We start from the raw sequence: 26,459 nt of genomic DNA on the forward strand, positions 1-26,459 counted from the left end.
AATATCCTGAGGAATTTGCAGTGGCCTGCATGGCCAGGCTGGCTACAAGGCCGGGGGAGAGAGATAAGAAAAACGAACGGGAGGGAAGGGGAGCGTAGTCTACGTATGGAGCGGTGAGAGTGAAAGCTCGGATAGGTTCAATGGTGTGATTTTGTCTCTGGAAGGTCGATTATCTGTATTTGATCCTTATGTGCGGCAGCAAATCAGCTGTGCCCACATCAGGGTGCTTTAATTCATAGACGTTCATCTTCACATATTCCCTTGACATTCCTTGAATCACCGTGTTGTGTGTGCAGTGTTCAAAAGTGAGTTTAAGCTGTGACCTTAGCGCGCACTCTGGCATTTCCTTGTTGCTGCTACAGTGTGACCAGTGTGGCATTCATAATAAATTCACTTCACACGCTGCTACAGTGCGTGTTGTTGCACAGCGTCTCCTAAAATGAAAACTGCTGTAGAGGAGTTTGGCTTTTATTTATTGAGAAGGGAGTGACTTTATCGCATATGCTCATCGTTTGTTTCTTCTGTTTGTCTGTGTGTATGAGCGAGAGGGCGAGAGGGAGATGGTGGGTGGTGCGCTGGCTGGTTCCGGGAATGTTCCATGACGTGTTGCCGTCTAGAGAGGGGCCCAGTTCGGGGAGACTCCGACTCACGGCCCGGCCTTTTTTGCTTCTGTCTCTCTCTCCCTCTCCCTTTCTCTGTCTTTAACAAGCCTGCTGATACTCTTGTGCTGGAAAATATTCCAGCCTTACTTCACTACATTTCCAGGGAAGGGGTTTACATCCTCATCATAATAACACATCTGGTGTTATTCATAATCCTGTGATCTCTGTAGGGAAGCTCTCTTTTTCATGCGCCTTCACTCTTCCACACAGAGGTCAGAGGTCATGGGTCAGGGTCAAACACTACTATAAGCAACAGGTAATAGGGATCGTGTTCAAGAGCACTACAACAGGGTGGATGATTGGCAGTATGAGGGTTTGAACTGCAGGTCTGAAACATATAAAGGACACTGCTGCTCAGCTGCTGTGAACATGTTCAAATCTTTCATGTTTAATATGTCACTGGAAACACAAGGGACCCATAAACAATAAGGCCAATAAAGACATCACTAGAGGAGTAATTCATTACATAAAAATATTAAAAAAACAAAACAAACAATATAAAATCAAAATGAAAAAAGCAAAACAAGACAATTACAGTAGCAAAACTATAGTAGTTTACTGCAAATGTCACATAATTGGGCTTGTTTTTACAAATTGTATTATCACACATTTTCATTGTCTTTGTTGACAGAAAATGTAGCTAATTTTAAATCAGGGTTGATACTGTAAAGATGTTATTTTTAGAAACTGTGAAAGGCTCTGTGTGTTGCAAAACAAAAGGAAGAAATAAATGAGCCATGAGTTAAAGAGAGAGCTACCACAGCTGAATGTTTTCTTACTATTTGTTGACGCTACAAAGGAGGAGCAAGAACAGGAACCTGACTGACTGCGGTGCTGATAAGGTTATAATCTTGTAGCTGTAGGAATCATTGCAGTATGTGTTCTGCTGTCAGGGCACATGCTGGCAAACGTGTATGTACACATGTCAATGGTAAATGTGTGTGTGAGAGCATGCATGGGGAAAGGCCAACCTACGTACCATCTGTCCCGCTGGCACCTCAGATGGCCATTGTGGCATTCTGCGTAGGCGCAAGCGTCCATGCAAACACACACGTACAGACAGACACATGTGAGTTGACTTTCTGCGCTAAACATTCAATTAATTTATTACTGCGGGAACTCTATGTACGTATGCTTGCGTGTGATGTACACAGTATGTAACATGCTACATACTGTATTATACAAGGAGTAGCCAATAGGCCTGACACGATTGCTCAAGTAATATGAGTAGCCCACTAATAACCTTTGACAAAATGTATGCCTTGAAGATTTGTAGCATCCTGGACTGTTGCACCAGAACTGACACTGCACTGTGTGATGGCACGTGTTGGATTAAAGCAAACATTCATGGTTGAAAATAAAGGGAAAAGGAGAAAGCAAAGAGAGGAATAAAAGGGTCAGAACACACAGACGTTTTGAGACTTGCTCAGTTTGGAAGTGGCCATGATGTATTAACACCTGTGTTACTGGCTAGTCTGCTAACTTCACTTCCACAGACACATTAGAATAGGACAGTGGTTTCCAACCTAGGGATTGGGGGCTGAGAAGAGGTCACAGGATGACTATTGGTTCAGGAAATAGGAAAACATCCTGCTATATACAAGTTTCTTTTTCAGACTTTCAGACACTGTATGAGTTTTATCAATAGTGTGTTAACTCACACTATATGCCACTGATAAAATCAAATCAAATTTTATTTGTATAGCACCAAATCACAACAAAAGTCATCTCAGGACACTTTACAAAGTAAGGTCTAGACCTTACTGTTATCAATATTATTACATAGGGAAAACCCAACAAATCCCCCTTGAGCAAGCACTTGGCGACAGTGGGGAGGAAAAACTCCCTTTAATTGTTCCTGTTTGTGGTTTCCTGTCTGAGACAAAAGAAGAAAAGCAACCAGACACAGCAATCAAACACTGATCAGGTCGATGTAGCTGGTGACTGCTCGTCAGAGATGTAGAGCTCCAGGGCCCGGGCAACCTGCAGAAAGGTACAGGGAGAGAGAGAGGACACACTACGGGAGAGGAGACACAAAGTTAGTAATGTGTAATGGTGGCATATAGAAGCATAGGGAGAGAGAGGAGAGGAGAGGAGAGGAGAGCAGGAGGGGAGGGGAAAGAAACTCAGAGCATCATGGGGCCCCCAGCAGCCTAGGCCTATAGCAGCATAACTAAGGGAAGGCTCAGGGTCACCTGATCCAGCCCTAACTATAAGCTTTATCAAAAAGGAACGTCTTAAGTCTAATCTTAAAGGTAGAGAGGGTGTCCGCCTCCCGAACTGAGACTGGGAGTTGGTTCCATAGGAGAGGAGCTTGATAGCTAAAGGCTCTGCCTCCCATTCTGCTTCTGTGGACTCTAGGAACCACAAGTAAACTTGCACTCTGAGAGCGAAGTGCTCTGTTAGGATGATAAGGCTCTACGAGGTCTTTAAGATATGATGGAGCCTTGTCATTAAGGGCTTTGTATGTTAGGAGAAGGATTTTAAATTCTATTCTGAATTTTACAGGGAGCCAGTGGAGAGAAGCTGATATGGGAGAGATATGATCTCTCTTGCTAGTTCCTGTCAGTACTCTGGCTGCAGCATTTTGGATTAACTGGAGGCTTTTTAGGGGATTATTGGGACATCCTGATAGTAAAGAGTTACAGTAGTCCAGCCTGGAAGTAACAAATGCATGGACCAGTTTTTCAGCATCACTTTGGGACAGGATGCTCCTGATTTTTGCAATATTGCGTAGGTGAAAGAAGGCAGATCTAGAGACTTGGATTTTGTGTGATTTAAAGGACATATTCTGATCAAAGATGACTCACAGGTTCCTCACAGTAGTACTGGAGGCAAGAGCTATGTCATCTAAAGTAACTATATGATTAGACAGCAGATTTCTAAGGTTTTCAGGCCCAAGCACAATAACTTCAGTTTTGTCAGAGTTTAGAAGTAAGAAGTTGCAGGTCATCCAGGCCTTTATGTCTTTAAGACATGCTTGAAGTTTGACCAGCTGACCTGATTCATTTGGCTTCATAGATAAATATAACTGAGTATCATCTGCATAGCAATGGAAATTTATGTTGTTGAAATTTATGGCCGCTAGATCCTGGCTCCAGCTGAGTCCCAGTCAAAAAGATGTGAATAATAGGAGGAGACATTGTGGTTTCACTTGCTTAATCCAGGCTTTGCAATAAGTGCACTGGTAGTTAATTATGGATGTTGCTGCCCTGTTAATAAGATTTTAGAGCATATAGAAACTTTGATATCTGCGGTGTGGGCGTTGATGGACAGATGTGATTGACACTTGGCTGCCCGCTGTTCTCTCTGCTGCCTGAACTTGTCAGACTTTCAAAGCTTCTTTTTCTATAATAAACTTTATTTTTGCCAGACAGAAGAAGTAGTTCTACTGTTACTTTGGTTATGGAGTTACACTAATAAGATTCTCAGAGAACCTGTCAGAATGTGCTTTTAGGTTTAACTGTACTTAATTATGATATCAGGCCTGTTAGCATATTTTAGTTCTCTTAGCTAACATTAGCATTAAGTTGTTGTTACATTCACATTATACAATCCACCAACTAGCCAGCTAATTAGATTACTTTAGTGTATTTATAAATCAGGGGAAGTTGATATTACTGTTATCACACACAAGCACTAAATCATTTCATAGTCCAGCAGGTACCAGGAAGGACGTGTGGTCAGTCAGTGTTTTCAGTAAGCTAGTAGTCAGTCCGAGGTAGCTGGGCAAAGGTGACGCCACCTTGAACTCCTTATTTGGAAGGTCCCAGCTCTAAAAGATGTAAGTCACAACTCTAAACCAGCTCCAGTACAAACCAATGGGTGACGTCATGCTACGTCCACTTAAGTTCTGCTGTTTGTGGTTTATCCTGAAGTGAATGTTTGTTAAATCAACAGATAAGCCATTTCAAGACACAGTGTTGGTTTACTAGCTTGATATTTTTGATCATTTAGACTGGATAATTAAATTGCATCTGTTGTTACACAAGAATGACAATTAACCTTTTAACTGCTAATTTGGTTCTTATAAGGTTTGACAGAGACTTTGCATAGTGGCATTCGTAGCCTCACTCAGTTTTTTTATTGTAACATACCTCTGAGTGGATTATTATGAACAAAATAACAGCTGCACTGCAATACGATGCACCTGCAACACAGTAACATGGTGCTTAATGACTCTCCAGTATGACGTGAATGGGCTTCCTCCAGAGAGCAATGAATACATAGCATATAAAGAAGAAATAAAGCATCACACTGAATTGCACTGCACAGTCTTGCCTCTGTGTTTGTGTGTGATCACCCGAGAGCTGTAGAGGAACCTGAGAGCACTCCAGTGACTGAGGGCCTGACAGCGACAGCTGAATTATTAAGACACATAAACACACAAAGCCTAATGAGTTGGTTGACTGGCTTCTCCTGGTAAATTGTTGCTTTGCGGTTCGGTTTTATACCTGGTTAAAAATACACTACATTTACAGTATGTGACGAAGAGAGGGAGTTGAAGAAAAGGGTTAGAAATCAAGTCAGAGAGAAACCTATAATAGAAGAAGGGAGGAAAGTGGAGGAAGAAGAAGTAAGGAATGAGGGAGTAAGAGGAGAAGAGAGGGGAGCAGAGTAGAAAAGAGTGGAGGAGAGAAGAGGAGGAAGGACATTTTAAGGGGATGTGGCAAAGAGGAAAGTAAAAAGTAAAGTAAAAGAGAGTAAAGATTTGAAAGAATAAACTCTGGAAGAGGAAGCAAGAGGAGAGGAATAAGGAGGAGAGGAAAGGAAATGAGGAGAAAAGAGGAAACGACGCGGAGAAGAAATGAACAGAAGTGAAAAACAAAAAGAGAGAAAGGAAACAACAAGAAAGGACACGAGAGAAGCGGAAGTGAAAAAACAATACAAGAACGAAAGGAGATGAAACAAGAGATGAGAATAGAAGTGAGGAGAGAAGATGAAGTGGAATACAGAGGAGAGGAAAAGAAATGTTCAGAAAAGAGGGGAAGAAATGAGAGGAAACAGATGATAACAGAGGATGATGAAGGAGCAGGAAAAGAAGATGACAAGGAGAGATTGGAAGGAGGAGAGGAGAAAGGATGAGATGTGCCCGAACTGTACTCGAAGAGGAGTGTGTCTTCTTTGTCAGCTGCTGACACGCTCTTCATTTGAAGCCGTTTTGCTCAGTGGGGTATGTGTGATCTCAGCTTGTTGTCCTCAGCTGAACAAAAGGAAACCTCCCTCTCCGAGTCCCTGCAGCCAGCTTGAGGGCATTTTTCATCCCAGAGCAAATCACCGATCAAGTGACAAGTCTGTTGCTCCACAGCCACACGGCAGCTCTTTAACGAGAGGAGAAATATGATTGTGCTCCCTTATTTTGCCTGCTAGGAAGTGTGTGTGTGTGTGTGTGTGTGTGTGTGTGTGGAACATGGCTGATAATGTAACCAGGTGGGCTGTGTGTGTTTGTGTCACTGTTGAAATGGACTAGGAAATGATGGAGAAAAAGAGGAACTGGCCTACTTTCTCAACAGCTTGTAATTATTCTCACTTCATGCATTTATGCATCAGACAGCAGAGTTAAATCAGTGTTTTGTAATCAGAAAATCCCAACTGAAACAACCATTATTCACTTTTCCTGCTACTGTAAACTGCCAATATACTGTGAAAAGATAATAAATCAGGCTAACTCCTACTGTCACCAAACCACAGGAATACTCTACTCAGTGTTTTTCCATATGGTGGTGATTCTTGTACTGAGCCCAGCTGTAACCACTTGAATTATACCATTTCAATAACACCATAAAAGTGCTGTTTTCTTTGATGATGTGTTGAGCCTGTTGCCTGCAGCTCTTCATCTGACCAGCTCATTCTGTCTCTTTCTTCTTCGACCATTCATTTCTGCAGTATTTAAAACCAATCCATTGACCTAACAACAGTGCACACGCCCTTATACTGCTGTGAAGACAAACTTTTAGAGAGCGATAGCCAGATTAGTTCATTGGAAACCTTACCTATGAAGCAGCAGCTGTACGAACTTTCTGATTAACACTGACAATAAAGTCACATAAAAATACAGTAAGCATTGTGGAAGAACACTTGGCACCAGCTCCCCCACGACTCTCTTCATGAATAAGCAGTGTAGATAATGGATGGATGTGCTCAGAGGCTAACACAACTATAACCTCTTTTTAATGGCAAAAAGCAGCCTAAAATACTAAAGTACCTTTGGTTCTTTGAATATCAATCTTTGGTGGTGTAGTTCATTGTTAGTTGTTTATCACTTCTGTTCTTCAGAGGTAAATCTAAACAGATGAGGGTTTTTTGATTTGCTAGGCCACTGGACTAAGACTTTATAAAAAGTTATCAAATACAGCTACATTTCACAGCTTCATTGTTTGGTTTTGCTTTTCTTATTCATCGTTGGATAACTATTCAAATGAAGCTGACATGACCGTATTTCCACCAGCTTCAGTAGAGTGTGCTTAAAAATGTTTCAGTGACCCAAAACATCAGTAACTCTCACCTTTTGATGTCAGTCACTCAGAATTTGCAGCCGCTATTTTACACCGTTGCTCAACAGTCATTCAGCAAGACATCAATCTCTGCACCCACAGAAATGAAACCAGAACCAGAATACACTACAGCCGCAAACGTGGTAGTTGAATTTTGAGTAAAGTGTGAACTCTCACTATTGTGCTTCACTCATACCCTTTACGTGCATGTAAAAACTTGCTGGTAGCATTTTCTCAGGGGGATGTCCAAAGGCATTTTGGGAAATGTAGATAATCTGAATGATGTACATGAGGCAGCTTATTAAAAGCAGCTACTATAGATCCGAAATGGTAAATTACAATAACTCATTATAAAATAATTCCTAGAATGAGATAAACATCTCATGACATGGCATTTATTTCTTTACAGTAACTGTAAAAATCTAAAAACTATCTATGGCATTTTATTAATTAAATAAGTGAGTATACATAACTATTCAATTTTAATCTATAAAAGATGTTGGAATTGTGCAGTGTTCTTTTTTATATTTAGTTTACTTTGAGTAGCTTTTTGCTAATTTATTACTGCACTATTGTTAGAGATATTTTTCCATAGCTGTCCTCACTGCAAGAGGACCTGATTTGCTGCTTAAATGAATCTTTTTTTTTTTTAAATCTGTATAAAACCAGAAACCTTACTGATGCATCTAAATAGTTGCATGTCCACCAGAAAGTCTCCAGTATTTTTTATTCCCTGGAAATCCAAGTTCAAGAACCATCCCTAGGGGGAAAAGTCCTCTTAAGTGCATTGTGATTTGCGTTTTCACAGCAGGGATGAAGCCCGGGGACGATTAAACTAATTAGTCCACTGATATAAAAGCACAGTGGTTTGCAGCAGATTTGTAACGATGCTCCATTTTAAACGCTGGCTCTGGATAACACATGGTGGAGGACAGACTGCAGGCAGAGCTGAAATGATCACTTTTCGGCAAGTTTATCCTCATTTAACAGGTGTGTTTTTTACTTTCTGAGGTTTTATTCCACGTACAGTAACGAGCATGGGGATTGTTAACTCAGAGTAATGTTTCACTTCAGCTAGTGTCACACTTCCCTCCGTGGGCTTAGCCTGCTCAGCTCCGTGTGTGGAGGAGCTGAGCTCCGCCCTCAGGTCAAACACCAGGAGAAGATTCTACACAAACACCAGAACCATATTTTCCCCTGGTCTCACTCACTGGTCTCTGTGTTCAGGCCTACTGACAACCTGCTTCTTACGAACTGATACAACCTGGACTCAGTTGCATCAGTGCTTCCAAATCATTCTTCACATTGGCACAGTCTGATTTTTACTTGTACAGGTGAATTAAATGTTTACACCGTAGAGCCCTGTATTTAACCAATCAGCAACACTGCAGGCCTCGCCCTGATAGTTCTTAGGTTTCCAGAAAGTACTACCCCCTGACCAGGTAGATTTTTCAGGGGTAGAACTACATCCCAGAACCAAATTTAGACCCTGGATCCTCTAGTGGAAACACAGGTAGAGGTTCCTGAAAAGGTTCCTGCTGCCCGAGGAAGGTTCCTCTGGTGGAAACTGCTTATATTGAACTTTCCGACTCTTGCTGGTGGTACCATGAAAACACAGAGACAGTTACTGCTGTGGGGTTTAGTTTGAGTTATTTGCATAACCATACAAAAGATAAAAATACTTCAAAAATATCACAGGATGTAAAGGAATCCAACCCTGGTGGGTGAGAGACAACAGAAAGCCCAAAAAACTTAAAAAAAAAACAAACAAAAAAAACAACTCCCTAAAGAAAAAACTGACAAAAGAAGACCGAAAACCAAGATGACAAACTGATGACACAAGGGATCTGAAACTGTCTTTTTTTTATATGTTTGGTTATTGTTGGATTCATTGAAGGATTTGAAATGTCAATGTGAAATGCTCCTAATCCTCTACAGAACAACCGACTCCTTGGGGAAAAGTGTTTTTAGAGATGTTTGTTTATAAAAAATACAGGTTCAGTATCTTGCTCCTATTGACATAGAGATTTTTACAAACAACACATTTGCTTTTTAAATTGAAATACTACATAGATAACCTATTTATAGATTGACATAGTCAGTATATAAACATGTTCACAATCTGTGCTCACATTTTTGTGGACATGGGAACATTACATTCATGTGTTATTGTTGAATAAGTTATTTCTAAACCATGAGCATTCATTTGCTGCAGGGCTGGCCTCCACTCTTCTGGTTTCTCCAGATGTTGAACCAGCTGCAGGGATTTGCTCCCATGCAGACATAAGAGCATTAGCGAGGTCCAGCACCGATGCAGGTGATGGGGTCTATTTCACAGTTAGTTTTCCAGTTTGTCCTAGAATTGATGGATGGGGTTGAGGTCAGGGGTCTGTGCAGGTCAATCAAGCTCATCCACACCAAACTGGGAGAACCATTTGTTTATGGAGCTGCCTGTGCACAGCGACGCTGTCGTGCAGAAACAGGAAAGGAACAAACACAAACTATTGACACAAAGTTGGAAGAGCAGTTCTTCTAAAATATTACTTGCAACCGAGAAACACGCTTTTTCATTCTGGAAGATCTCCTACGACTATGCGCTGTTGGTTTACAGAGGATTATGTGGCAGTTTGTCTTTGACTGGGAGCAGTAGGCAGAAGGCTCCAGGAATTTACTGGTTGTGGAAGTAGTTCAGCACATTGGTGTTTGGACTAATTAAACTGGGATGAGGCTTTTAATTAGCAAGATTTAGAGGTGCTGCTTGGCAGATTCTGTTAGCTTCAGACAGCCAAGCTAGGTACGCCCTTGTGCTAAGCTAAGCTACTTGACTGCTGGCTGTAGCCTCATGTTTACTGAACAGAGATGAGAGTGGGACTGATCTTCTCATCTAACTCTGCTAGAGAGCAAATGCTCATATTTCCTTCATTCACATTGAACTTTTGCTTTAATTTGTTCTCTTAATTTGAACTAAGGAATAAACAGCCCCAAACCAAGTGCATGCAGTGTCCACATGCTTTTGGTCATGGGAACCTAATGTTGTCATGGATTCCCACGATTTCGGTGTGTTTCTTTGCACTACATTATTTAAAGCTTGTATGGCCATGAGTCAGAAGACAAATCTTTATTTTGTCTTGAAAAGGTTACTAAAAATTATAATGAGACCATGATGTCCTTAGCTGTAAATATACTGGTGGTGTGTTGTATTTTGTAACATGCCAAGACGCAGCAGGACTCCAGTCCAGGGGGCTGGTGTTGCATGCACATGTGTTTACAACCTATGGGTTATATAAAGGCAGCATCTTTTATCATTCTCTCTCTCTCTCTCTCTTTGCCTCAGGGGCTGTGACCAGCTGTGGACCTGCTAAACTGGACCAGGGGACAAACAGTTGCACCAGGTAGGCCCTGCAACACTGCATGTGTGTATGTGCCGTATGTGGTTACAGCTTGCAGTCATATGCAACAGACAGTCATAACACATGTGGGCAAAGTTAACGTTTGACAGCAAATGAAGATGCATAAATGGGGTCAGAAGGTCAAACTAGTTTACCAACGAGTCTGAGCTTCTCTCATCAGTTATCCACAGTGCATGTAATGTTTGATGCCTGCCAGCTTGCACTGCTAAAGAATATAAGAATATATATTTATGATTCCTTTTATAATTCCTCATTGAAATGTTTTCCCAGCATGTTTTTGTTAGCTTCCTAGTCCCGTTTGGATGGATGCAAGTGGCTGTGCGTTACACTTTGATGGAGATGAGCAAACAAACTGGACACACATAGGCAAAACCAGCCATCATGGTCGTGACAGTCTTTTGTCTTGTAAAAGTAGACCACGATGTTTGAAAACACTTCTAATAAACTATAAAGGTGCAAAAAAAGGCCAGTTATGGCACCCAGACAACTGACAAAATGTTTTAGAGCAGGTAGGAAATCTAGTAATAAATGTAAAAGCACTTCAAGTAAGTTCCCTAAAATTGAGTAAAGTTATGTTTTGATGAAACGATATGTGAAAACATATTGAGAATTTAGATTTGTGGTTTCAGAGAAATTTCATCATAATATTTATTTAAATGAGGATAATGTTGGTTTAACCAGTCTTTTAAGGTACAAGCTCCTGACAGAAAGTGAGAGTGCCTCAAAAACAAGGAGAAAATGGTGGAAAAAGACATCATTCATAATAATAATAATCATCACTGTGATTTAAAATGGCTGCTCCTTGTGTCATTAGAGTGAGAGAGAGAGGCTCACACAGAGAAACAGAAGGTAAGACGAGGAGAGAGTTGAGCTGTATCCGTTTAGCCAGAATTACTCTCGCTATTTTTTTCCTGGCTGGTTGCCCCGGCAACCAGCCAGCATCCCTATCAAAGGTGTGACCTCGGCTGGGAGTGTAAATGAAAAAGCTCACTTTAATGATCCTGCTGCTTGCTATCATGTAAAATTTCTGTAAGGCTGTTTTCATCACATGCTTTAGCTTCACACCAGAGGAGCTGTTTGGAAAATCATCTTAATTAAACTCCGTGGACACAAGGAAGATTAGAGACACCAAAGTTTTATGTCAGGAATAATTTTAAATGATTTCCAGTTTGAAGACAGAGTGAAGTGTGAAATCAAGGGGGGGATGGGGTAATTTAAGTGAAGAGGACAAAGTTTATATTAAAGAAAGGAGAAGTGGAAGAATAGTGCTAATGCTGAGGTTGCCTCTTACAGCAGCCACGACAAACAGAAAGAGAAGAGAAGGACTTGTGTGGTGGTTAAAACTGAAAGACAGAAGTGTTGTTGGAGTCTGAAGATCAGGGACTGGCCTTCAACTTTCTTTGCTTTTCTAATGTGTGGTGGTTATAAACACTGTTTGTTGGATAGCAGAGAAACAGTGTATCGTGTGTGTTAGTGGTGTCACTTCCTCTTCCTTTGTAGCAGATGGCTTTGTATCAAGAATGAGACGAATTGTGTCATTCAGACATCCTCTGTCGTCCCCTATCTCTCTCCCTCACCCTCACATCATTCCCTCTGCTATATGTGCTGTCACCCATGGCTGTGTGTGTGTGTGTGTGCGTATGTGGTTCAGTCAGACAGGACATGGAAATAGATCATGTAAAGCAGAGATCACTATCTGCACCTCAAAGCACAAATGCGTGGGCCTTTAAACTTCATACAGTGGCATCTCTGTAAAACACACACAGCAGAAAACATGCACAGGATGTGTGTGTCAGTGCTTGCAGACTGTGCACATGCTCAAAAATGCAGTGCTGTGGGTCTGCTCGGTGGGTTATGAGGACATAGAAGGTGGCAAATGTCAGCGGCTGCTCCAAACTGTGGCAAGCTGTTCAAACAGAGTCTCCATGCACATCCATATTGTTATGTAAGTTTTGAATTTACACATAAAAAACAGAGTGAAAGTGCCAGAAAGTAAAAATTCTGAAGTATTTGTTGTTTAGTTTGGGTGGAGATGACTGGTGAAAACTGATTTTTCTCATACAAAATAAGATCAGGCTCTGTGCATGGATTAGAACCGGATACCAGACTCCAAATGACTGACTGATGTTCACCAAGCGCAGCTGCCAAGAAGTTTTCTTTCTTCCCAGTTTGTCTCCGTGTTGTGCGACATACTCCACATTAGTCTCTTTCCATGCACATAAAAATATCTTTTTCAGTTTTCCAAATATTGAAATGGATGAAAAAAGATTCATTAGAAGGAGTAGTTATTGACCTTGTTTGCAGTTTGAGGGTTCCTTTCAACAGTTTCATAGACGTCTCTTATAATTGTGGTCTATGGGGGAAACGCTGGATCCTCAGGGGCTTTTTCTGTTGCAATACCATCCTTGGCCACTGAGTCAAATGGGAAGCAAGGCTGATGCGTCCTATTCATACATGATTCTGCTTCAACTTCCTCCTCTCCCCCATCTTCTTAGCTTTATTTTCCACCAGCTGTGGCACCACTTTCCGTCATTATGTAACTTTAGCACAAAATTACAGAATCAAAAAGGCATCTGATTTGGACAAAGCATTAATGCCTTTAGTTATGATCGATTTCATTGGTGGGAATCACATCTAATGTCCTCTGGGCACTGTTTACGCAGCACTGGTTGATTTCCTGTTGCTGTTTTTGAAATGCGGCTACAAGTGTATGTAAATGCACCTAAAGAGAAAAATAAAAAGAAATTGAGAGAGTGTAAAATTAAAGATATCACTCTAACAGTTATCATTCCCTAAGTGTGTGTGTTCCTATTCAGGCCGCCTTCTGACTCATCAACAGTCTAAAGCCAACATGTACAGTAATAAAACCTACAGAAACATGAAAACAACATGAATTGTCAAAGTAAATTCACAACAAGCCTCCAGGACTGATTTAATTATTTCAGAAGACGTTCCCTTGTTTGGTGTTGTGATGACAGTGGTGAATAATAGCACTATCTAACATACTAAATTTTCCCTTAAGGATGAACTGGGATGAGATCCGGTGAGTATGAAGCAAATTTGTCATCATTCTGTTTAGGCAAAGCAGAAGAAAGCTGCCACAACAAAAACAGACTAAGATGAATTTGTAAGATGAATGAATAAATCAAGAGATTCCAAGCAACCATGGGAAATGAGAAGGACAGAAAGAGACATGGCTGAGCAGCAACAAGATCTCAAAACTGAATAATGAACCATGTCACTGAAAAACAGCTGACATAGAAATGAATGAAGTGGAATGACAAAAAATGACACAGACATAGAGAGAGAGGAGGAAGGAGAAACAGATAGATGTGGGTGCTATAGTAACCAGAGAGTTGGTACATCGAGAAACACACTAAAAGACATGAAAAGCCAGTAGTGGACAGTGAGCCAGTGAGAGCGTCACATTGGACTCTGCTTCCTGATTGGCTAAAACAGACCAGGAATTATCTGAAACACAGTCACATTCACTTCCACTCCCACACAGTAGTATTTTCAGATTTTAAAAAAGTAGACAAATGGCAGGAGGTGAAGACAATGAAGTGCATGTTGCAACGGCGACCACGGCTTGGTACCACAGATGCAAGCTGTTTCCACACACACACATACTTGTACTTCTATCTTTGTTAGGACACTCCTTGATATATATTGCATCCCCTAGCCCCTTACCCTAACCTTAGCCATCAGAACTAAATGCCTAACCCTTACCCCTTTCCTAACACCTAACCTAAACCCAATTCTAACCTGACCCCTAAAACCTAGTCTTAACCTTCAAAAAGGTGTTTCAGAAAGTTAGGACCAACCAAAATGTCCCCAGTATCCAAAAATGTCCTCACTCTGTAGCAAAAAATACTGTTTTGGTCCTCGCAAGTACAAGAACACACACTAGGGTGATGATGATGATGATGATGTGTACTGACGAGCAGCTGTGTCCAAATGAATGGCCTTTGGGTGAGCATCCTCTCTCCCCCCTCCCTCTAAATGCGTGTGTGCTTGTGTGTGTGCGGGAGATAACAGAGTACTAGAATTTGAATAGCATTATGGGATATGACAGCAGTTATTTTGTTTCCCATTTCCTCCAGGTACTCAAAAGTCCACTGACCTCTTAATTTGTTAATTCAAATTGCATGGAAAGCAGTGTGTGTCTGTGTGTAAGACAGAGAAAGAAAGAGTTTGTCTGAGTGCAGTGCAATACAATAAGGAGCCTTGGTTCCACTTCTGCATCATTCCCCATGCAAATGACAGCTTCATTGCTTTTCATTGCTTTTGCAGCCTGCACACTTCCTGTGCATGCTATGCATGTGTCCGTGTGACTGTGACAGTCTGTACTCTGCACAAATGGTTCAGTGTGTGCACTTCTGCTTTTATATTTGCACTGATATATGTATATAAGTTACTGTGTCTCTGTGTGATTGTATGTCAGAAGAACTGTATACATGTGCTTTGTGTGTTTTTTGACACTGCTGTGTACTTTGATTAGCGTTGGCTGCAGTACACAGTGTTTTACGTTCTCCAGTCAGTCATGGTTCCCATCACAGTCTTAACCTCAGTGAATGGTAATCAGACATCAGTCCTGTGAGGCTGTAACTGTGCTGTGAGCCAAGTATTAATGTCAGCATGCTAACATGTTCACAATGACAGTGTTAGCACGCTGAGCGTCAACATTTACTATGGTTCAAATGAAATTAGTGTATTAACCTGCTAACATTAGTAATTAGCACTAAAAATAAAACTAGCTCAGGCTGATGGCAGTTCCTAAAAGGTTCATCAGAGTCGGCACAGTATAGCGGCCCTGAAGGGTCATGGTGGGAATTCTTTAGAGAAATTATTTTGGCATTACCTTGAAATACGTAACTTTCCCTAGCAATGTTCTTTCATTCCAAACTCTGCTGGTTATTTAACTATAATGTTAGAGCAGCTACAGCTCAGGGTGTACCTGCAGCGGGTTACTGCATAATACACATGATATCACAGTACAGGTCCACCTTCCTCTCTGGAGCAGAGGGAATACAAGTGTCAGGTAACACAAAAAGGTTTGAAGACACTTTCCCATTCAGTTCAATGGGAAAGTGTGTCCAGACTTTGGACTTTGATATAATGGTGTGTACAAAAAGATAGAAACACCTGTTAGTATAACACATTACAGTTGAGCAGCGCGACAGTCTCCAGCCTCCACCATGGTCATACAGTTAAGTCAACAGTTCTCTGAACGTTGTCATCTTCATGAAGGTGGATTTACTACAGGACAGTTGGATTAGACAGGCTTAGTCTGAGCTCAGTGTACCTAATTAATTGACAACTGAGTATAGATTTCAGTTCTGTAACATTTGGGAACATGTCTATATGTCATCTAACAGTGGATTCAGACTAAACGTGAATTAAATTTTTGTCTTGATTCACGTGTGTAGCCTTGGCTGAGGCGTCTTTAGGGCGATTGTTCTGTACGAAGGCAGAGCCTCACCTGTGTCTGCAGGAGAGTTGGAGTGATGACATGATGAGAGTGATGGAGGGAGGACAAGGTCAACAGGGTGGAGGAGGGCACTGTAATCTCCTGCTTTTGTCATCTTCCCTTTCTTATTTTGCTTTTCTTTCCCTTCTAACTGCTTCTTTCCATTCCTTCCCTTCTCTATCACCCATTGCACTCGTTGCTTCTGTTACCTCCTCTTATCTCTCCATCTGTCCTTTCCCTCCATAATTTCCTTTTCACCCCATCTGTTATTCTACTTTGTCTTCCCTCTTAGTTGCTTCTCTTTCTTTCATCCCTCCTTCCTCAGCTGGCCACTCTCTCAACCCTCCATCTTTTTCTTTCTGTTCCTCCTTCCATCCTCTGCTTCCACTCTTCCCCATGTCTTTCAGCATCCCTAACTTTCTCTTTTTCTGTTTGGCTTTTTATCATCTCGTTTTTCTCCCTTCGTCTCTCCTTTTCGTTCTCCTCCCTCCCATCATCCATAGTTTTCTCTTCTTCCATTACAATTTTTTCTTCTTTCTTTGTCCACTTTCTTCCTTCTTTCATCCCTCACTTTCTCTCTCATACAGTATCTCTTATCTTCCTCCTCCACGCACCTCTCCATTTCCTTATCTCTCCTCCTTTTCCTTCCTCCTTCTTCCCTTTGTCTTTCATCCCTTCTTCTCTCTAGCTCTTCTATCGCTCTAACCTTTCCCTCCATTACAGATTCTTTCTCCTGTCATCCATCCCTCTCTCCTTTTATCATTTCTTTAACTCTAGTCTCTTTTTCTTTTACTCCTCCTCTTGCTTTTTCGCTTTCTCTCATTTCCCCATTTGCTATTTTCCCCTTCCCCCACTCCCTTGCTCCATCATTTTGTGCCCTTTCTCTTCACCTCGCTCACCTTCCCTGGCCTTCATCTTTTCATAACTCCCTCGATCCTTCATGATCTCCTCTGCCAGAGAGGAACAGGTGGCTCGACTCTGCTGTGCCACTTGGTGGCTTCCTGCCTGAAACACAGAGAGAGAAATAACAAGAAGGAGGGAGAGAGAGAGAGAGAGAGAGAGAGAGAGATTGAGGCCAATGTCAGGGCCCCGGTACTCAGGCTTGTAACATGTGATGGACGGAAGGAGGAGGAGCAGGAAGAAGTGGAAGAGGAGGAGGAGGAGGATGGGTCAGGCCTTCGTTTTCTTGACTGGGAGAGAGAAAGGAAGCAGCAGGTGCTTCAGTTTGAAGCACTTGTACAGACGCACACATGTACTTAAGATAAGAGCTACCAAGATATTTCTAGCTGGTGCCCACAGTAGCGTGACATCATTTCCTGTCCTTGTGCAGCAAGCCAACACACTAAACAGCCTGCGGTGTGTGTCTCCAACCTGTTTTTTTTAACCCAGTCAAATTAGGGAAATGTTCATAATGTCCTTTCTTCTTTCCTACTTACAACCTTTTTTCTCCTTTGCCCTCTTTTCCCAGCTTGGATGTTTTTGTTCAAAAAGAATTAGAGTAAGTGCATCAGCCTCAGGAACAAGAGCCAAGTGCATTCCTCCCAAATAACATGTTACAAGTGCTTACAGTTACCTCCCCTGTCCTCTGATCTGTTTTTATTCTCTTCCTTTAATCTTAATCTCATGCTGTAGTTTCTAACATATTTATGAAGCCGGGCGATTGAACTTGTTCCTGTAGCCATTAGGATTAGCAACTGCTATAGTAGCTAGCCATCTCCAGAGCTAACTCCATATGCATGGCATTAAGACTGATTAGCTCCACGCTAGCTCAGTCACTCTCAGGGTATTAAGGCTTAAAAGCTAAAACAGCTGGCTAGCACATCGTGGCTCCCATCCATCATACGATGGGGGATTAGTACATGCTAACGACAGTTATTGAGGAGAGCGGTCTAGCAGGCTAAGAATTAGTGCTTCAGAGAGAGGAAGTTAATCTGGCACAACCTGAAAACATCCCGCAATTTTTTTTTTCTGCAGTCAAAGGTTTGTGAGTGTGGGGAAATATATGTTACATAGGCTTATATAATACCTGAATGATGGAGGGAAGAATTCAAGTCTACTTTCTGTCCCTCTTTTGCACCTTTAAGTAAGGTGCAACACAACATCAGAGAAGTGTGACTTTATTGCGTAGCTCCAAATTTCAATATGTGAAGCTGAAGAAAAAGAAGCACAATTGTCATTTAGTCAAACAATTTTCTGCATGCTTTGACTCCAGTCAGAGGATTGAATGCTCCTCTTTGGGTTGACAAGCCCTTTTATCTTATAAAACCCTTTGAAGCCCTTACCGTAAACCTTAAACCTCCATCATGGGTGAGCTAAAACCAAAAACCAGGATACAACTGAAAACTAGGAAGCTGCTGTGTATGTAGCGGTGTATGTACTCGTTGGTGTACTGTATGTCACAATCATTAATAATTTGACAGCTAGCTAACTTTATTTTGTTTTGTTTAAGGTTTTATTTTTTTATGCAAATCCGTCACAGTCAGTTTCCACTAGGGCATCACCGAGCTCTCCGCTTTCCCACAAGCCCCTGGATCAGGCTTTTGTCTTTGAAATTCATCCCTCTTTACAAACAATTCCACATCCAAATGGAGTTGTTTCATTTCAAACAGATATTTTTCCATCTAATATAATAAAAACATGCAATTTTCCTTTCTGTGGCCGACGTGATAAGTGAATATGTCTGAGGTTAGCATGTTCATTGTTTTGATTTGTGTTATAAAAAAGCAAAGATATGTCACATTTTTAAAAAACATTTATCCCAGAAATGAAAAATTCCCCCTAAAGTTGTGGAATCCAGTTCCTCACATGAATCTTTTCTTTTTCTTTTTTTGTTTTCTTCTTCTTCAACTGTCTTCTCTTACTGTCTGTCCTTTGCTTCTTTCATCACTGGGTGTTACACTCCTTCCCATCCATGCCTCCCTTTACCTCCTGTTTCATCCTTCACTCACCCTCCATGCTCCCTCCTCCTCCTCACCCTCTTCAAAGCTCTATCAGTCTCTAGATTCAGTCCTGCCCAGCCCCCTATCCCTCTCTCATCCACTCTGTTCTCATCCTGTCAACTTCTCTCCTCCCCGTCTGTCTCCTCTCTGATGTGCTACACTCTTTTCTTGTCCTCCTTTTCTCTTTTTGGGTTTTGTTCTTATTTTCTCACCATTTGTTTTCCTCTTTTTTGCTGCTTATCTCTGTTTTTACTTCCCTTTCCTCCCCATCTTCTAATCTCCTCTCCCCTTCCTCTTTACTTTTTCTTGTTTCTCCTTGTGCAACATTCATTCCTTTTGTCCTCCTGTCCATCCACTTAATCTGTCCTCCTCTAAACTGTCCTTTTTCCTTCCCTCCTTCCTTTCTCCTCTGTCTCTTCTCTGTCTGTCCTATAGCCTCTTCTCCTTTCCTTTCCTGTCATCTCATCATTTTGTCCTCTCATTTCTGCTCAGTTTCTTTTTCTCTTTCCATCTCTTTTTCTTCTCCTCCTGTCTTGTCCTTTCTTTTCCATCCTCCTTATTTTGTTTCCATTTTCATCTTTCAGGTTTTTCTTTATTTGCTCTTTTCTTAACCTCTTCAGCTCCTTCTTCTCTATCAACCTGCCGCACCAAAATAAAATTCAAATCACACTGTCCTTTTTCTTCCTCGGCTGTCAGCGGTACGGTCTCTCTCTGTCTTTTCTCCCAGTTTCAGTCTTTTAACTGCTGAGGTGATGGGGTGAAATTAAAAAACACTTATTAACAGTATTCACTGTTTGTTTTGAAAAGGCCTGATTTGTGTTTCTTTGCTGTTACACACTCAGACACACCAACACACACTAGCGATGTCAGTGACAGGATCTGGCTGACAGCTCGCTGATATTAGACCTCTCTGTTAACTTAAACGACATGGGAGGATCAGAAGCAGCTGTCAGCCGTCACTGTGTGTGATCTCTCTTTAGGCTGCCTCCATGCTCTGTCCTCCATTTATCTAATTCACACTGGATCTAAAAAGCAGATGTTCAGCTGAGAGCCAGAATGCAAATGTATTCAGATCATTCTCATTTAAAAATGTGGAGATGTCCCTTCCAAAATCATGATCGTTGGCATGAAAGTAAAGCACATTTTTATGCTTTTCATTTCCAAATATCTACATGATTTTGGGATTGCAGCACAGTTTGTAAAATACCTGCTGATGTCAGGTACAAATGTAAAACTCCAATTAGAACCTCAAAAGGCATTACAATATCTTGAAGTGGCAACAGTGGCTTTGAATAATAGGTTTCACACTTTTAATTGTAAACAGATGTCTTATCTTGCATAAGAAATTAGTCAGGGGTAATTGTAAAACTGCCCCTTCGTGTGAATTGTGTACTGATATATTGAGGTATCACAGTACTACAAATGAACATTTTACACATATTTCTTAAATGAAAGCTCCCAGCAGCAGAACAAACAGCATCGTGCCTGGTATCCTTCTTCTCATTCAGCTTCTTTATGGCTTCACAACTTTTCTGTTTTTGCGAGTTAGAAATGAAGAGCTTTGGCTTTATTTTGGTGCTTAAGTTGAGTTTAAAGTGTAGTGTTTTTATGTTTGTAGCAGCACGTTTGTGAAGAAGAGTACTGCACGTACACACACATGCACGTGAAGCATATCAACACATTCACACAGACGTATGCACATAGAGTTACACTGTATCTCCATGCTTACACACAAAGGTGCACATTCACACACACATTCACACACACACACACACACATCCAGTACATACACAGACAGAGCCAGGCCTACATGAACCCCCTCACACTCCCAGTTGGTTTTCACTCTCTCACCAAACCAGACACTGTAATTTATTCCTATCTCTTTCTCAGTCCGACCTCAGGCTGTTAAAGGTTTCCCGTCTGGTTTGTGGCAGGCACAAATGCCAGAGCTGTGGATTCCAGCGCTGGGCACAGAGGCTGGTATGTGGTGACAGAGTGCTCTACTATATGTTATGCTTCTGTCTGTGGGGTGCTTCTTTTTGTCGGCAGCGTCTGTGTACGTTGAAGTGAGCGCTGCTTGGCCCTGGTGATCTGAGCTGGGCTTAGCCGAGGAACTGGCAGCAGAAGAGGCGTGAGGTCAGGCTTGGGCAGGGACACTACTGGACTCCTAAAATCCTCAAATTTAACATCAGCAACAACAGCAAAACACCTCGGTGCATGCATACTGAATCATAGATAGTAACCTTTAATTATAATAACCTGGGACAAGGATGGAGTATTATCTACACACCTAACGTGATATATTAGTTCCACCATAAGGTCCATTTAGTTCTGGAGCTTTCAGTCATATCAGTGGATCTTTACCTGCAGATGGAGTTTTCACTTCAAGCAAAACTAATATCATATATTTTTAGACTAACATTTAAAGATTTATTATTTTGAGGTTGCTAGTTTGAATCCCTGGATAAGCACTGGAAACAGGCTGGATATAAAAGGATTAAAAGAATAGATGCTCACATAAAAAAGTAGTTTTTCTGTTAACCTTAATAAGCACAAATAATTAGAAATTAACAGTATCCTCTCGTCTCATCTCCTTAACTTTCCTCTCCTCTCCTGGATACTGCTGAGGGCCAGAGGAGTTATATTTAACTCTCCTCTCTTCCTCCTTCTCTCCCTCTGTTTCTGTGTTGTGCCCCTGCAAATATGGCCTCATTATCCATAGACCTCAGCATGAAAACACACATACGCACACAGTCGGATCGGGAACGGGATAAAGTTGTTACGTAAGAATCTCTCTTATATAATTTGATGCATATTTGATCCTGAATGGCGCAGTGGGAATGCAGAAGGCTTTAAGGTGTGTGTGTGTGTTTGTGTAGAAAAGGGAAGCCTGGTTTTTGCAGTTCGGCCTTTCTGTGCCCTCCCTGAGCTGTTGCGTCACAGGGAAAACTAAAGGTGAATGGGCAGTTGATATCAGAACTGTGAGCTCTTATATCTGTTTGTTTTCTCGACACAAAGATCCTGAAAGTCTTGCACGAATGATGAGCTGAAGGAGCAGAGACCACCTGGACAAACTAAACGAAGGGTCACTCCGAAGTTGGGATTTACTGGTGCAGTTTCTATTGATTTAAGGCCTTAAAAGAAGCTTGTAACTTGTGAGAATTGCCTGTAGATTATATCTGTTTGTTATTCAGACTTTAGTCAGTGACACACGTTAGTTGAACATTAACATTTGTCAAGTAAATATCAGTCTTGTTTGTTTATTAGTCTTGAAACTGTTTTAGGTTCCATATTAAGTGGCCATGGCTCATATGCATGGTGTAACATGTAAACCGATGTGGAGAGTAGTGGCATCAACATTTTCCCTTAATATCCCAATTGCTGATTTGGATTCACTGAGGTACTGATGTAAAACAGTCAGACTAGTCTGGTGTCATCTGGTTTGTTCAGGCCTATTTTCTGTTCTGTAAAGGGCAGCGGTGGCAGTTTAAAGCTTATAGAAGCAGGCTTGGCTCTCCGAGGCCCTTGGTTCATATTCCAACCTGTCCCATTCGAGCTGCTACCTCCCAGCAGTGCAGAGCTGTGGTTATACTGGGAAGCTCCCAGGTGTGAAGGTGTGGAATTCCCCCTCAGAGAAGTAAAGGATGAAAATAAACAAATATATAAAAACGTTCCCACGCTGCCTTAAATAAGCTTTCCAAAAATGCTTGCAGTTTTCCTGGTGTCTGGATCCCAAATCCGCATTCTGATGGTAAACAACCTGTTTTGTTTGGTTTGTGTTGTGAATTGGAGGGTGACTCAGCAGCACTCCTCTTTTTGTTTGTTTTTTCCTTCTCTTAATTTCTGGGGGGAAGTCAGTGCAGTGAGGTCTGAGCTGCAAAAACAACCTCCCAAGATGTAAAACAAAAATCCATTTGGCAAACTCTACATACGTGACCGAAAATGTAAATTCACAGTGGAAATTAATTCAAGTGAAGTGCGTGTGTTCTTGTATGTACATGCAGCAGTGGGAATGCCAGAAGAAACCAGTGCTGAAAAAGATGTTAATGGTGGATGGACAGCTTCATCCAAGACAAACCAGACGACCACCTAAGACCTGTGACTGTGACTGAACGTGCATAAACAAGAATATGTTCTTTTATCACCTTTTATTAACACTGTCATCAGCGATGAAAAGCCAAAGGTTTTTTGGACCAATGTTATTTTATTTTATTTTGGATTTACTGTAATTTGTTATTGTGATATTGATTTAAGCTGTCAAATAACAAACAACATAAAGTCTGCTTTAAAAGTGTAGTATGTTTAAATAGCTTAACTTTATTTATTTAATTTATATTTTTTATTAGGGTTTTAAAAACAATGATGCATTCTGAGTGATATGTCACCAAAGAAGTGGGAAACATTGGATATGTCCGATTATAAACACTGTCTTGTTACTGTGTGTGTCGCTGTGTGTGTGGCAGTTTGACACAGTTAAAAGTCGTGTCAGTGCAGCCGTGCACTGCCCTGACCTTCAGATACCACCCACCCCCTCCCACCTACACCCCTTTGCAGCAGCCGCTGCCAGTTAATAAGGTTGCATAACAGTTAAACTCTTCCCTGTGCTGTTAATATCGATTACCCCACTCCGTCTGATGTACAGCAGACACACACAGGGTGCTCAGTTGCCAGTCCATCAGTTGGCAGATCAATCAAAGCCTAATGAGATAAACAAGCTCAATAATTAGTCAACGAACCGCTGGCTGGCTGGCTGACACAAGCGCACTCAGAGCCAGCTTCTCCTCCTGTCAGCTCAGGGCATGAAAAGACCAAAGTGCTTCCAGTCTGATCTTTCAAAGCATCATTGTGTTAAACAAGGACTTGAACAATCCCTTTTAACTTCAGTTTTAATGACAGTTCACTTGTGTTTGTATAGCGCCAAATCATGGCAAAAACCATCGCAAGGCACTTTACATAGTAAGCTGAACCTTGCAAATGTAAAAGAACTGATTATGCATAAATATGCCCCTGTCAGACTTTTGCTACTATAGCCATAAGATTTGTAACAGTGTTGCTTTCAGTTTAGTCACAGTTTTTCATTTACTGTATTGTAAAGAACAGTTAATTGTTCTTTTTTAGAAAAATGCTAATTCAGAATCACCACAGTTTCAGATAGATACTTTTCACTGGACTGGAAGGGTCAGAAAATGATTACTTGCAAAGTGTTTACTAAATGTAGCTGAGAAAAAGTACATTTGCCTCTGAAATGTAGTGAAGTGTAATGTTACACAAAATGGAAGTACTCAAGTTCAAGTACTTCAGATTTATACTTAAATCCGGTACTTGAGTAAATGTATTTAGTTACATTCCACCACTGTTACAGTAGTGACGTGCAGATTGATGGCGGCGGGTTGTGGGCGACAGCTGCACCCTCCACCCTGACTCGCTGCTGTTTGTCGTAGACCTCGTACAGTATGTGAATGTGTGTAACACTAAACTGGATCCCCCTGATGTCTCTGGAACCAGAGTGGCTTCTCTGAAACAGGCACATAGTTGGAGCGTCAGTGGGGACACCCCGAATAATTTTAGCTTTGTGGGGCAAGCCTGAGCTGGACAACAGACAGAGGGACAACTAGCCGAACAGGCAGACAGACAGGAAGACAGATGGCTGAGTGCTGACTCTCATACAGCTGATACTCATCAATTAAAAGCTGATAGTTAATATTGTGTCATTAGAAAATACCTTCACAACATTTTAAAACATTGCATGTATTGATTGTTTAAACTTCCTCAGGTTTTCATTCATAAAAATGTTCATTAACAATATAACAAGGTTTAAATTTTTCTTTAAGGTGGCTAAAAGATAAAACACAGGAAAAGGTAAATACTCAGACTTTTTAAAGCGCTGGCTTTGCTCAGGTCTTTCAGCCTGGTCTGGCCCTTGTTTGGCCCCAGTCTGGTTGGCCTATGGCTCTGTGCCTTCGAAGTGATTACAAAAATGCACAAATCATGAGATTACAATTTACAAAGAAGGATAAATCAAATCTGTTTATCTGACTGTGGGTAAATCCTATGAAAAGGCCAAAACAACACCAGTCAACTCTGTTTTTCCTACTCTGTCTGTGGCTATCAGGCCCAAACTCACTGGTGCTTGCTGAAGATGGAAATATTTAAAAAGTGTACACAAATACTGTATATATATAGTTTCATTTTCTAAAAAAGACTCAGAAACTTCCTTAAACGGCTGGGCACTGTGGCTTTGAGCAAACCTTACTTAAACAGGAGTATATAATGTGTTTCAGCTGCACTTTAATACACGTTTGATGCACTTTATAAAACAAAAAAACAACTACAGTTCCCATGAGGCTTTGAAAATACACTAATAGCACATGGGATATGTTATGAAATGCCAACAAAATATTTTTGTCCTTGTTGAAAATGGTGAAGAGTACAAACTGTCTAGAAGTCATAGTTGTACATTTCAAATTCTCTTTTAATGTGAACAGAAAATTAGAGGAATGTTTGGTTACAGATGCTGACGGAGCAGGGCTTCTTCTCTCAGCTCATTTTAGCAAAACAGCGAAAGTACAGCAACAACGGGCTGTTGGGACTAATGGGTGAAAACTGTGAAGAAAGGTTCTGAGCAGAATCATCATAAATCTGTGTCCTTTGTTTCTCTGTGTTTTTAGATACAGCTACTGCTGCAGCACCATGTCACAGGTGTTTCTCCTCTGGAGCAGAACCAAGGTATGTGGGGTGATTTTCTTTGTTGTAATTAAAGTCAAGGATAACCTTTGTGTTTTGAGGTTTGACTCATTAACTTTAATGAACAGAGGTTTGGGGTAGACACTGTGTTTTTCTAATCAGGCTGGATCTGCTGTGTTTTCCACTGAGGGAAGTTTATGGTAACCTTTAAGAGCTGACACCAGCTGCTGTTGTGAGCTGTACCTGTGCAGTCAGCTACTGCTGTGTGTGCCGCTTTAATGAGGGTGAACTCCAGGGTTTGTGCGTAGCCATCATTCAGCCTGCTGGGAAGGTTGCTGTCATATGGGTATGTGAGTGTGTGTGTGTGTGTGTGTGTTGCCCTTGCTATGAGCGGGAAGCCCCCTCTACGCTCTGCAAGACTTCTATTAATGAACACTGCCTTTTCAAATAAGTCGAGTGTGTCTATGTACAAGTGTGTGCGCTTATTGTGCCACCCCCAACGGGCAACAGGTGCCGTGGGCAACATGACACCCTGCAGAGTGACATGTTGAGAGAGCGAGAGAGGCTGTGAAGTGATGGGTGAGAGAGAAACGCTGAGGACAAAGAGAAAGGTAAAAGAATCAGGCGCACTATGTGGTCAAAAGTATGTGGACAGATTTTGTAACAATATGTGATGGTTTAACCTTTTAATTCAAAACAATAGCGATTAGTTTGCTACTGGAACAGCTCCGATTTTTCTAAAAGTGCAGACAGATGTTGAACCTGCTCCATTTGAGACACAAGAGCATTAGTGATCACTG

General features: G+C 41.3%; 1 protein-coding gene across 12 annotated transcripts in view; it reads left to right on the top strand.

Annotated features, from left to right (window-relative positions):
* The window catches only part of hivep2a (HIVEP zinc finger 2a), a 119,183-nt gene that overhangs the window by 25,050 nt on the left and 67,674 nt on the right, over nucleotides 1-26,459 (top strand). For all 12 annotated transcript variants that reach the window (XM_020586618.1, XM_020586621.1, XM_020586624.1 and 9 more), the window contains 2 exons: nucleotides 10,491-10,548; nucleotides 25,644-25,701. The gene's annotated coding sequence lies outside the window, so the exon portion shown is untranslated. The remainder of the gene's footprint in view (nucleotides 1-10,490; nucleotides 10,549-25,643; nucleotides 25,702-26,459) is intronic.

Source organism: Monopterus albus, unplaced genomic scaffold (genome assembly GCF_001952655.1).
Source record: "Monopterus albus unplaced genomic scaffold, M_albus_1.0 scaffold417.1, whole genome shotgun sequence".
NCBI lineage: Eukaryota > Metazoa > Chordata > Actinopteri > Synbranchiformes > Synbranchidae > Monopterus > Monopterus albus.